Source organism: Akebia trifoliata, chromosome 11 (assembly GCF_017979445.1).
Source record: "Akebia trifoliata isolate Shusen 1 chromosome 11, ASM1797944v1, whole genome shotgun sequence".
Classification (NCBI taxonomy): Eukaryota; Viridiplantae; Streptophyta; class Magnoliopsida; order Ranunculales; family Lardizabalaceae; genus Akebia; species Akebia trifoliata.
This window is the reverse complement of record NC_141385.1, coordinates 45,876,714-45,890,323: the sequence shown is the minus strand read 5'-3', so window position 1 is coordinate 45,890,323 and position 13,610 is coordinate 45,876,714. Positions and strand designations below refer to the sequence as shown.

At 36.7% G+C, this 13,610-nt stretch overlaps 1 pseudogene across 1 annotated transcript; it reads right to left on the bottom strand.

Annotated features, from left to right (window-relative positions):
- LOC147392081 (disease resistance RPP13-like protein 4 pseudogene) lies at window positions 1-12,817 on the bottom strand (annotated as a pseudogene). The gene is made up of 2 exons (XR_015182573.1): window positions 12,779-12,817; window positions 1-2,858 (listed from the first exon to the last, which is right to left on the bottom strand). The product of XR_015182573.1 is annotated as a disease resistance RPP13-like protein 4 pseudogene (transcript).
- Window positions 12,818-13,610: the final 793 nt, after the last annotated feature.

The following is a 13,610-nucleotide window of genomic DNA, read 5'->3' as shown; positions in this document are numbered from 1 at the left end:
TATGCTGAAGCTCATAAGGACTACTGCTTCATAGTTTATATATCAATTCACAACATGGCTTCCCAATGCATTACAAGGCAATTACTAACATGAACACATTACTCTTACTGGTCCTACAAAGCAAGCGCAATAAACTCAAACGAAATGTGTAAAACAGATTCCAACAAACATATGTATCACGTATAATAAATAGGATTGTGGACTTTCAAGTCATGCTGATGCTGCAGCGTTTCTCTTGATTTATCACATCACCTCAATCGTTTCGTCTTCATTCTCTATAGCTTCTTTCTTCTTCCAGACCCCCACATAATTAACTTCACAAGGGAAGGACTGCAACATTTGACAATGGCTGATCTCCACATACCTTAGCAAAGACATCATAGTCTTCACAGTCTCCCACTCCACCTGTAATCTTGGCAAGTATTTCAAACACAGCCCTTCTATTTTCCAAGGTTGTTCCTTTCTACCCCAGAAATTGGAACTCATGCGACGAAGTTCTCCCTTCTCAATATGCAGATATTGAAGCTCGGGAAGGGAAGAGGGATTAACCCATGTTGGAGTAGCAGCTGCATGATAGTTTCGAAGATACAACTCTTGAAGATGTGGTGGTGGAGAAAGCCTATCCAGCTTCGGCCGATTCTGTTTTTCCTCACTATCTTCCGTGTCAATAGCTAAGACTTGAAGTTTATCAAGCTCCGACAGGACATCCAGTTCGTCATCTTCAATTTCATCCTTTCCCCTGATGTGTATTCGTAGTACTCTGAGTTGGGTCAAGTGCTTTAGCTCACCGAAGCGACAACCATCTTTACCTGCACTTGATAGCTTGAATCCAGACAGAACTTGAAGATTGGAGAGCTTACCTGTTCCCTGGGGAAAGTAAAGAAGAGAAGGGCAATTCCCTGTGTCCAGGACAATCAACTTTCGTAAAGTTGTGATAGATGAGGGAAGCTTTTCTAGATTATTACAATTGGTTAGTACCAAAAGCTGGAGGTTCCGGAGCTTTCTGATGGAATTCGGCAGTTTCTTTAGGCCACCAACTTCTTGGAGGTTGAGATATGCTAGACGTTTTTGGGATATGATCCAGTTCAATAGATCCTCAATACGAACATCTTCTAGCTTATTGAGTGAAAGATCCAACACCCTTAGGGACTTTACCATCCCCAATCCAGTAAGCCAGTTGAAACGAAATTGACAGTTTGTCATCACTAACAAGGCCCGTAACTTTGAGTTATTTGTCGGTGATTTCACATCTATTTTACTTGTAAAACCCAAATGGCGGGAACATTCATCGAAATTTTGCTTGTTTCCATTATCAAAGCTGCAGAATTCTTCGTCTTTCGCAACTCTGATGATCAAATCCCGTACCATGTCGTGCATTTTGCAAGTGTAGACTCTTCCATCGTAGCCTCTCCTGCTCACAACTTCAACTAAGCATCTGCTTATCAATTCTGATATGCTATCAGAGGCAAATTCTATTGCAGTTTTTGTGTCCTTCCCGGTGACAAAACTCTCTCCGACCCACCAATGTACCAACTGTTCAACACTGATCTCATAATCTTCGGGATAAATGGAGAAACACAGTATACAATGTTTTAGATGAGCTGGAAGCTCATCATAGCTCAGTTGCAGAGAAGCAATTACTGAGGAATAGTCTCCTTCCTTTGCCAACTTATCACGAAAATTATCATTTATCTTTTTCCACTCACCAAGGGAATGTGTTTTGGTCGACAACAACCCTCCTATTGTCTTGATTGCTAATGGAAGGCCCCCACATTTCTTCAGGATTTCCTTTCCAACTATTTCAAACTGGGGATCGTCACGCATTTCCTTGCTTATCGAAAAGGCAACTTTGCAGAACAACAACCAGCTTTCATTGTCATCAAGAAATTTAGGTCGATGAATCCGTCCTTCAACAGCTCCCATGCTTCTTGCAACCTCTTCATTCCTTGTTGTGATTATGATGCTACTGCTGCGTCCCTCCCCTTTTGGTAGGCTTCTTGATATCTGTTCCCACCAGCCATCAGTGCTCCATACATCATCCATGACAATGAGATAATTCTTATCCTTGAGAGTTTCCTGAATTCTGTGCAGGAGGTCACCTATAGAAGATCCACTTTCATTCTCTCCTAATTGTTTCAACATGTTCTTCATGATCTCTTTCAAATCAAAAGTTTGAGATACCGAGACCCAAATCCTCTTCTGAAAGCGCCTGACTACTTTTTTATCATTGAAGATCCTTTGGGCAAGTGTTGTTTTGCCCAAACCCCCAGTCCCCACAATTCCAACATGATATAGTTCGCCTTTGATGGGGAGAATCCACCGTTTTATTTTTTCTGTATCTTCTGTCAAACCGATTATCTCAGACTGGTCGAAATCTTGTGTACTCCATCTCACATATTTATAACTTTCTTCCCAGCTCTTTTGAGTTATTTGGCCTAACATCGGAGTGAAGTAGGTTCTCAATTCATTCTCCACCTGCTCAATTTCCTTGTTGATCTCCTTCAATTCGTATCCTTTTCGATGGCGAAAAACTATCTCACTGGGAGAGAATCTGCAATACATGGTTGCATCTTTTCGAATATCAGCCCGAATTTGGCAATCTACTAATATGTCGTCAGCAGCATAAACCAGCTCCCGAAGATTAGCCAGGGTCGTCTTGACAGTGTGGTAGATCTGTTGACTCCTTTCAAGTTTGTGTACATCAGTTAGAAAGGACTTCAAAACTTCAAGCTTTCTCTTCATATCCCTGAAATGAATCTGGAAATCAAGAAAGTCATGGCTTTCTTTGAGAAGGGAAGTATACAAATTTTGTACGAGTATTCCAACTATTGCGTCTGTCATTTTCTCCTGTAAAATTTCTAACCAAAGCAATAAAGCCAACAGTTAAATAGATGTAGTTTTCAACTTCTCATTATACAGAAGAGTGTTAGATAAAAAGATTCAACAAGTTTTGAAGGTGAATGATTTTTATTTCACAAAAAATCATTGTCACAGTCCTGATGGGCACAGTTTTCTTTGGATGCATATGTGATTAGTAACACTCCAAGGACAAGAGACCTTATGACCATAATCCTTAGTACATTGCTTTCCTGTCTAAAGTGAGATTTAAAGTTTCAGCAATAGCATTTATGACTTAAAATTGAAATTCTTGATATTTTGGAAGCAAAGATGTTTGCTCTTTCTTTTAATGAGGATTTTTAGACTCTGCAGACACCATTCTTTATACTTATATTCTTTATAGAATATAATTGTTGTAGTCTTAAACTCCTGGCCTAAAGGTAAAAGGTCGAGTATTAATGGATTGAACCTCTGAGTTCTGTCTACAGAGAGAAACTGAGAGTGAAATCGAGGAAGTGGTGATAGGGTTGTTTCTTTGTTCTGTTGGATAGATTCGATTTTACATAACCCTACCTAAAACCAATTGGTGTTAAGAGAAGGCACAACTATCAACTATGTATATAAGAGGGTCACAGGTTGAACGGGGGCATGACACATGAGCACGTGACACCCGGGAGCTGAGGTAGATAACACAAACTCAACATTACCTTCCTAACTATGTAAGATCCGGTTTTTAATAACTCCATTGCTCTCCGCTCAGGGGATGACAATCAGTTTCTTCTCTTTTCCCAAATGATTTCTTTAGTTGTGATGTGATCTTTTGCCAGCCAGTTACTCATGGGAGAATCCTCGTCTAGTCAGATGGTGATATCATGGAAAATCTATTCATGGGAGGTGGAGACTACATATAGAGATTTGTTTGAGTTTTCATCCAATAGAGGGACATGCTCTATAACAATCCCTGAGGATATCATCAACAAAAAAGCTTTGAGTGGGTAAAAGACTATCTCTCTTGCATGAAGGCAACATGACAAGGATGTGGAAGATTAAGGGCCATGTGGATGTGATGTTGATTGATGAAGGGCTTTAATCTATCCAACTTAAATGTGACCGAGGATTATGAAATGGTCTTGAATCTTGTGGTATGGAATATGGACAATTGGTGGACCACAAGCATAAGCTTGCCTGGCCATTGGTCACCTAAAGGGTAGGCCATCTAATCAAGGCCCAGAAAGTTGTTTCTAGGGTCCGATTTACAGAGACTTTAAGGTTGAATAATACATAAAATCCCTTAAATAGACATAATACGTTGACAGTTCATGTTTATTATTTTGAGATTCAGCGAACTTTATTTTGAGATTCGTGCAATGTTGAGGCTGCGTGATTTGTAACTTAGCAAGTTAGGGTTCAGAAAGTGTTCAGAATTTTAAAGGAACCCTAAGCTGATCTCTATAAATAAGATACCAGACCATAGTCAAATCTCATCTCCTTTGAGGTCATCCTCTCCTATCTTCTTCTTTTACCTCATTTCTTCTATTTTTAAGTTTTTAGGTTTTTAATTTCTTTTCTATTCAAGATTTGTAATTGGAAGGAGATACTAGTAGTTCCAGATCAAGATCAATAAAAGAATATTATTTCCCCCTTTTCATCTCTAATCACTTATTTTCTTTTATTTCTGATTTTATGGTTCTTGCGATGATCTGTAGCTAAACTTCCATTAGAGAGATTAATGAAGCCATGAGCAAGATCATCGTAATCGGTTTATTAGTTTATATCTGTATTTCAATGTTTATCTATGATAATAATGATTCATCAGATCTGATTTGATTATTCATGGTTTGATGGTTTATACTTAGATAAGTTTAAGCTAAATCAGGCTAATTGGAATATCATGTTAATCTTTTGATTTCATTTTATTAACTTAAATCACAATTTTCTGAGTTTGTAATTGTGCCTAATAGAATCATTCTCCAATCCAACAACATTAGCTTTGTTAGTTGGATTGAGATAAAAATAAACATTGATAAGCTAATGAGATTATTTGCTTGTAGTGGATTTGATTAATCTAATTCTTTATATCGCGATTTTAATTTTTGTTTATTTTTGCTAAACCTTCATCTTTTTAAGTCAAAAATTGTGGATCAATCTTGCTTGCCAAGGCTTATTATTTTGTTCTTTATTTATATTGATAATATGCACCAAACAACATCTCTTGTACTGACTTTTACTTGGTAGTTGTACGGGCCAATTTTACCTTTGTTTCCACTCACCTACTTGCAAGGTATATTTGCTTTGGACTTCACTCACCTAAAGCCAATTCGGTTAGGCAATTATGAGCCCATGTGTGGTCAAGATTTGCTTGAGGAAATGACTCTCTAAACTGGCTTCTTCCTCAAGTAAATCCTATCCACCTCCCACAATGCCCTTGCATTAGACTTCTCCAAATATTTTCACCAAGGTTTTCTTGTAATTTTCCAAAGCCTCCAACTTTGAGTCTAAGTCTCATTTGATCCCCACATGTGGCCAATTACCCTTGTATCCTCAATTGGTTGAGACTCAATTAAGGGGATTTACACTTAAGCCCATTCTTTCAATCCATAATTCAAGGCCTAGTCTATATGATTCTTTGTAAATAAATTCAAGAGGTCATGACCCTTTTTCTCAACCAAGAGAATTCTCTAGAATTTGTGTACAAAAACCTTTATATCCTCAAGTTGTCGGAGGCTCTTTCAAGGTAAGTGACCAAAAAATCCATAATTGCATGCCATTGATGCTTGTTCCCTAGAGTTTGACTCAACGATTTTGACACTCTTATCCCGCAAATAGAACTCTTTAGGGCTTTGAGTGCTATGACACCTCTACCCTTTGATCATCACGATTGGTAAGACTCGTAGATGTGCAAAAGACAATCAAGGACAATTTGATGGAGGGTATTTGAAGTTTTTCTTTGTGGTTTTCTATAGAATATTGGGCAATTAAGAAAATTGGACAAGTTTATCCCCAAAGGTCTCCCTAGAGCCTATAAATAGAGACCCCATCCAAGGCCTTTGAATGAGGCAAGTCTAAGACCCAAAATTCTGTCATTTTCTCTTCTTAAAGTCTTTTAGAGCCCCGTTCAAGTCTTGTCTCATACTTCCTTGAAGCTTTAACCAAGAAGAAGGAAAAGAATATAGAGGTGGGAAGAGGTTTATATTTCTGTTTTATGTAGTAAATTCCCTCTAATTCCCCCCTTTCTAACTCCTCCCATTCTTTAATTCAAACACTTTTAGATTCTTGTAATGTAGAAGTTTCCTTTCTTTTGTTTAAATGGCATGAGGAGGTAGAGAGTAATCCCATAATCTCCCTTTCTAAGTCCTTAATAAGCTCCTATTAAGCATTTAATTTAAAGTAAAGTGATTGTTTCAATTCCTTTTCCATTCTAAGCACTTTAAATTTCTAATTTAGCTTCTTGTTCTCTAATGGCTTAAGGAGGTAGAGAGTAAGACTTTACAATATAAAGCAATTTCCCTTTTCTAAGTCCATTAATAAGTTCCTTGGAAACATATCATGCATACACTATGAGCTCTCACCTACTTTCAAAAAGGGCTAAGGGTCAAACATGGAGATCTTCCTAGATCTACACCTAACTCTCTAAGTCAATAAAAATAGTCCCATAGTGACACATACTTATTGAAGATACTATAGATTTTCCAGGATTAGAAGTAAATGAGGAAAGTTTTGAAACGCTTGACAAATTTCTAAATAGTGCTCTGGGTAAGGAGTTGGCAATTTTAAGTCCTCATAATTCTTTCTTGGAAGTTTTCCAAAACAAGGGTTAAGGGTGCTGACAATATTGGATGAATCTGAAAATGCTAGGATTGTGAATATCCAACCGGGGGGGGGGGGGGGGGGGGGGTGTATTTATGATGGATTAATTATTCTTTTATTCACAGGTCTGCTGGAAGTTTCTAATTTATCCCTTGCTTTGGAATTTAATGAGAAATCAAATTTGGAAGGAGGGTAGGATGGGAATCAGGATGCTAATATGGAAATTGAAAAAAAAAATCCAAACTCCATTTTTGATGCATTCTCCAACTCTATTTAAGCCTCTACCTCTAATTCAAGTGCAAACTCAAAGCAAATGGGAAAATCGAAGAGGAAGAAAAAACAAGTTGAACAAGCCTCAAGAACAACACATTCCATGAGCAATTTGTATGAGGATACCTCTCAAATGGCTATAGCTTAGTCATGTCTATAGCAGCTTGGAACATATGTGATTAAACCACGTAAATAAGAAAAATGATGGTTAAGAAGATTATTGAAAAGCAGAACTTAGATATCTTTGGCCTTTGCGAAACTAAAGTTGATTTTTGCATTTCAAAAGAATATATGTAGGAGTCAGAATTTTGTTGACAATATCAATTCCCATGAGTATGGTCGTGTTTGTATTGGATGGAATCCAATAAAATTCAAGCTCGAGAAGTTGTTCAAGTCAGACTACATCATGCATGGTACCCGTATTAGAAATGGATTTATTTTCCATATTTCAGTGGTGTATGCCGCTAATAATTATTCAGATCGGGCATCTTTATGGAGACATATCTTGAAGATGAATGATTCTCACTCTCCTTGGATTATTATCTTGAGATTTCAATACAGTGCACTCCTATGAAGAAAAAATATATGACCACCCTTTGCCTTGAAAATTGATGAGTGAGTTAAATGAATATATTGATAGAAATGGTCTTTGCAAAATGAAGATGGTGATTCCTTTCTTTTCTTGGAGTAACGAGACTATTGCAACTAAGAGGAACCTTAGGTATTTACCCGGGGGTATTTTTTACCATGCCCCTATATGTGTGAATTTAGTGGATGATAAGGAAGGGGGCCCAAGACATTAAATTTTTTTTTCAATGTGGCTTGGTCAACAAGGATCCAAGGAGGTGATTGAGAAAGCTGGGAACATCTTTGTTTATGGGAATCCTATGTTCAGAATCATGACCAAGCTTAGATTTGTGAAAATTGTAATCAAGATGTGGAATAAAGGTGTATTCAGGAAAATTAATGTTAGAAAATCTGAAGCTGAAAGGAAGCTCCGTGATGTGCAAATGCGCATCCTAAATACTTCCATTGCTGTCCAAGAAAGGATAGAGTCTTGAAGGGAATAAATGTGGATGAGAAATTTACTTGCCAAAAATCGAGGGTGCACTGGCTCAAAGGAGAAAGGAATTCTCGATTTTGTACAATTCCATTGTGGCTGATATTGCTTAGAATGGAATTGAGGTGATCATTGGTTCGAGGAGCTCTTTGTTCCAGGTGATTCCATGATGTTGCACCTAGGAGGGGTGTTCCTCTTATGTTGCACCGATGTTTGCAGATGATGTGTTATTTTTCTCTAAAAGTAGTCTGTCTTCGGCCAAAAATAATAGGAAGGTCCTCAATGAGTTCATATTATGTCAGGCTTTCATGTCAGTGACTAGAAAGTCAAGTTCTTTTTAGTTCCCTTCTTCAAATAAAAATTTAGCATTCTCGAGGCATTGAGATTCAAGGAGGGTCAATTGTAATAAAGTATTAGGGACTTCCTCTTTGCTCTTCTTTTATGTAGTACCCTTTGTGTCATACCTTGATTGAATGTGTCCATAAAAGAATATAAGGCTGAAAGTTGGTTTTTCTATCTTTAGCAGGGTCCCTTTAGCTTATCTGTTCTGTCCTTTCTGGCCATCAAGTTTATTGAATCTCGCCTTCTAACATTCCCAAACTGGTTTTCCAAGAGACCGAGTGTTTATTCTCCCGTTTCTTATGGCAGAGTCCTTCATTAGATCCCCCTTTTCCTATGATCAATTCGAGTAGGGTTTGCATCCCTATCACCGAAAGGGATCTTGCATAATGAGGCTAAGGGAGTGGAACATGGCTGGATGATGAAGTTATTTTTTATTGTGGTGAAAAATGATTCCCATTGGAGTAGATGGGCAAGAACTCATTATGTTGGGGATTCTGGTATTTGGTCTTGCTAAATTCCTAATAATGCATCTTGGGCTTGGAAGGCTATACATGCGAAGGAAGAGGCTTCAAAAAATACGAGGGTGTTTGTTGGTGATGGATCATCCACTAAATTTTGGCTGCAGGGGCATTTCTTGTGGCCAAATTTAATAGCCATGCCAATGCCATGGTTTCTGAATTTAAAGGTGAAGATGGGTGGATGTTAGCTAATCCTTGAAATGAGAGCATGAGGACGGCTTTTTGTGTATTTCGGAATCATCTTTGTTCAATGACGAACATTGATAGAGTGGTTTCGACGAAGAATGCCAAGGGGTTATTCTCCATGAAGATAGCTTGGGAATTGTTGGTTCTTAGAAGAGACAAAGTTCCTTGGGAGCGGATTGTTGGGAACTCCTATAGGTTTCCAAGACATTCATTTATTTCATGGCTTGCAATAAACAAGAAGCTTTTCATGGCTGAAAATTTGAGTAGAAGATGTATATGGATGACATCCAGGTGTGTTTGTTGGAGTACCAATGAGTAGTATGTAGCACTTGGATTTGGAAGCAAGATTTTGTTCAAATTCAGCATTCGAACGAGATCTATATTTGAAGAACTATCTTTTCTATATGGAGCTCATTTTCCTAATAAGATTATCTATGACCACTCAAATCTTGGTGCCGAACCACTTGTACTGTGCCTTATCTCATTATAATAATAAAGATATCCCATGTGCTAGGTTTTGCACATTAATTTACTATCTTTGGAGTGACTGCAATAGGATAATTTGTGCACTCATGAATCAGTTTTTAATAGGGATTCCAAATCAAAGTTGTGAGATTGGTCTTTTGGAAGAGTCCAGATAAGGGTGTGATCTAGATAAACACGGATGGGTCTGTTTCTAGTGAGGGAGTTGGCATTAGTTTCATTGGGTGAGATCATCGGGAGGAATTTCTGTTTGGTGTGTGGGATAGGAGCAAAGGAGAAGACGTTGTGATAACTGTGTTGAGGGCCATTGAAGAGGCTCTCAAGTTTACAATGGCCAGAAATTTCCAAAGGATTCTTATACTCAATGATTCTTCTTATGCTATTGAGAGCATCCTAATGGAAATTGAGTCATCTTGGAAGTATGAGACATTGGTTCATAAGATCAGAGAGAAAAGAAGTGGTTCATGTCATGTGATTTTGCATTTTATTGGAGAGGTGAATAGGGTGGTTGATTTTTTTGCGAAGCTTGGGACGAGGTAGTAATTTCATCTGTCTCTTGCTGTAGTATTCCTTTCATAAACTTTATCTCTGAAGAGCAATGACATTTTCTATCAAATCCTATTCTCAGGAAAAGATAAAAAATGTGATATTCGGTTCTCCTAGATGTAAAGCAATTGTCTGGATGGCTTTTGTGCAGAATTTTTTTTGGACAATGAAGAATTTTTTTCACCATGGGAAACTACTTAATAAAGTCATGCCAAATTTATCTCCCTAATCTCAAAAGATTCTAATGCATCTTCTTTCGTTAAATTTAGGCCAATATCTTTTTGTAAGCTCTTGTATAAAGTTCGTTGGGATTTTCTAGAGTCTCTACTTTTCCAAATTGAACGCAGTCGTTCTTGGATACTTGGGTTATGGAGGGTATCGCTACTCCTAAATTTTCAGTTAATATTAATGAATCTAATCATTGTTTTTTTTTTTTTTTTTTTGTCTTACGGTGGGCTTCAGTAAGGGGATCTTTTGCTCCATATTTATTCACTGGTGTTATGGAAGCTTTCTTTTGTATCTTAGAGAAGATCTTTAGTGATGCTATTCGTGTCCCTCATAAGTTAGGAATTCCTCCTATTTTCCATTTACTTTTTTGCCCATGATGTTCTAGTTTTCTGCAAAAATAAAGAATTGTATGGTTCAAGTCCGCATAATCTTTTGGTTGTGTTTTCCAATGTCTTAGCTTCATGCAAACATTGAAAAAAATAGAGCTATTTTAGTGACTCTTGTTACAATAAAGACGTAAATCTCAATGAGGGAGCCTTCCTATCTTATCTTGGTCTTTCTCCAGTTTCCTCTAGGATGTTTAATCCTTTGTGTCAACTATAGAAATCTCATATGTTATCTTTTGCAGGTTGTTTGGAGCTCAATAAGTCAGTCCCTAGTGGTATTCAGTTATATATTCAAAGAGTAGAGAAAGTACAAAGGCGGTCGAGGTGACCAACCTCACAACAAAACAAGAACTAACTAGACCACAACAAAACTTGCATCTATAAACTAACTCTTCGAAAAAGAAGCCCTTGAACTCTATACAAAGTTTCCACCAACAAAATAATAACCCGAGAATACTTAATGGAAGAGTTCAGGGATTTGAATAAAGGCCTTATGAAGCTTGTCTGGAAAGTTGTGCTTAATGAGTCCATATGGAGTCACTGGGTTGGTTTTTCCTTAGAAGATGCGTAGTTTATTTCCAAGAAGATGTTGTTGACTTCTATATACCATGAAATGTTTTGCTTTACATTTTCAGCTTATTATTTTTATCACATTTAGAGGTAACGAAATAGACACTTCTTCGATGATAAGATGACGCAGAAGAGATATCTATTTCAGGTTATTTTAGAAGACATCTGAGTGGTTTTTTATGGATTTGACATCCGAAAGGATTTAAGTAGCAGAGATATTGAAGTTTTATATCGATGAAATAGTAAATGCAATCAGGTTAACCGTCCAAGAAAATCTTTCTTATGGATAACCCTTTAAGTAGTGATGAAAATCAACACAGATGAATATGTATGGTCAGGGGCTGGGTTCGGTTTTAATGGGAGGGATTCAATCGGTAATTCCGGAAGGGTGGGGTCCCTTTACACCAAGCTTGCCGATTCCGAAAAAGAAAAAAACTCTACGAACCCTACCAACGTAGCCAAGTTAACACCTTGTAACAAGCATTGTTTATGTATCATGTCATACCCAAAATCTAATCTGCTAGGGTCTGATAACTTAAGAGTCTGGATTGAGGTTTTTGGTTTTTTTTAAGGATTTGATCTAAAAACGCATTGGTTCGGGTATGGATCAACCATGTTTTGTTCCCAAATATCTAATCAGATTTGATCTAATCCAAACTTGACTCAGTTATCATTGGACCGGATTTGGATCGAAATATTGAGATACAATAAGAAGATGATCTGATAAGTTGAGGGATCTAATTCGAATCCAAACTCACTCTTGAAGGATTAGCTATATAGAAGAATCAAGGTTCTATGTGAAACCAATTTATTAACAGCCCTATCCTACACAAATGTTTATGTGATACATCAACCACTTGTCTATCCTCTGTTCAAGAATATGGTCTCATTTTTCATACTTTTATTGAAATAGGAGATCATTTGACAAGGAGAATAATCTACATGATTTGATTATGGACATAGGATTTATTTAGTTCAAAGAATTTACTTCGGGACCAAGTTGTTTGTTGTACTATATTCCAAAAGAAAATACCAATTTTTTTTTTAAATTCGTAAGTTGTACCTCATAAAAGGAGTCAAGGATTTCCTTCAACCTATTTTATCCTTATGGAGGGCTACTTTTTTTTTTTTTTTTTCGAGTGATTATATCTAGAAGACAAAAAAGCCTGACAAAAAATAAAAAGAATAATTTGATGAAAATAAGGAGTGGAATCATACTCATGGAGAGTAACGAGGAATTTTAATTGCTGGAGTTAAATTGGTACTATGTCGTTGTTTTGTTCATCGGTGTATTGGTTATTGGATTTCTTTTTGTTGAGATATAATAACATGAGCTGATGAGATAAGTTTGAAAATAAAAAAGTTCTTATAATAACATGAGCTGATGAGATAAATTTGAAAAATTGAGTAAAAAATAAATAAATAAAAAGTTCTTAGAATAACATGAGCTGATGAGATTAGAGCTATGGTTAGTGCATTAGGGATATAAAGGCAACATCAAAAACCCAAAAAACAAAGGAAGAAATTGAAATATTATCACATACTCTTGTGTTGCCCTGGAGTGGATGTTTTGAGATCTCTTTCTATCAATAAAACCAAACTAAAATTGATTAGAATAAACGTTAAGAAGGAAAATAAAAAAATAAAACTACTACAACTCACAAGGAGATGGGACTTGGGACTTGGGACTTGGGACTTGGGTAGTGCTTCTTTGGAGATTACTTCCACATCTAAGGAGTTTGAAGACTTTAAATCAATTAGATGGAATGTACTCTTTAAACGTTGTCTTCTATTTATAAAATTGTCCAAATAAAATAGGATTCTTGGGGAATTGATTGCCACTAATGGACTTTTCAGTGTGTTTGGATTGAGAGGAACAAAGTGATAAGAAAAGAAAAAATAAGTGAGTTTCTCTCCACCACTAGTGTTTGGATTGTTAAGTGAGGGAGTGAAAAGAAAAAAAGTGAAGAGAAAAATGAATCAATTTTTTTCCCCCAAATTCTGAGAGAAAAAGAAAAGTTCATTAGGATAAAATTATTTAAAATTATAATTTTACCCTTTTTTTTCTCTCCAACCTTATGTTCTTGTACTATTAAATAAAAAACAATGGAGAGAAACAATATTTATTCTATCTTAATGATTTTTTTCTCTTCATTTCTCTCAATCCAAACACACTATTAGTGAGAAAATTTATAAGATTTTTTTGGTGAGGTTGAAAATGAGGGGCTAAATCGATGGAGGAGTTTGAGGATGATCAAATATATCGATTTTGCTAGTAGTTGAAGAGGGTATTTAGACCATTTTATGTAAGTCCCTCCTAGACCACTACAGTAAAGGGTGGTGTTGTTGGAAAACAGGACTATCTTAAATATTCCC